This window comes from Corvus brachyrhynchos, unplaced genomic scaffold (genome assembly GCF_000691975.1).
Source record: "Corvus brachyrhynchos isolate BGI_N302 unplaced genomic scaffold, ASM69197v1 scaffold85, whole genome shotgun sequence".
NCBI lineage: Eukaryota > Metazoa > Chordata > Aves > Passeriformes > Corvidae > Corvus > Corvus brachyrhynchos.
Window position 1 is genome coordinate 947,277 of NW_008238634.1, and position 321 is coordinate 947,597.

General features: G+C 72.3%; 1 protein-coding gene across 1 annotated transcript in view; it reads right to left on the reverse strand.

Moving 5' to 3' along the window:
* The window catches only part of LOC103617754 (transcription factor COE4-like), a 20,423-nt gene that overhangs the window by 3,899 nt on the left and 16,203 nt on the right, over window positions 1-321 (reverse strand). The window lies entirely within an intron of this gene.

A 321-nucleotide genomic window follows, 5' to 3' on the forward strand; every position in this document is an offset into this window, starting at 1 on the left:
CACAACCCTGCGGGGAGAGCGACACGGTGGCATCACCTGGGGAGGGGACAGAGACTCTCCGGACCCCCCCCCACCCCCCGAGGCCACCGCGCATCTTTTTGGGAGCCCTGAGGGGACAGGGACAGGTGGCACCGACCGGAGAGGGGACAGGGACCCCCCCCGCCACCCCGAGGCCACCGCGCACTTTGGTCCCAGCCCTGCGGGGACAGCGACACTTGGGAAGGGGACACGGTGCCCCCGGGGTCACCGCGCGTCTTACGGGGTGGGAGCCCCGAGGGGACAGGGACAGGTGGCACCGCCCCGCCAGGCCACAAAAGCCAC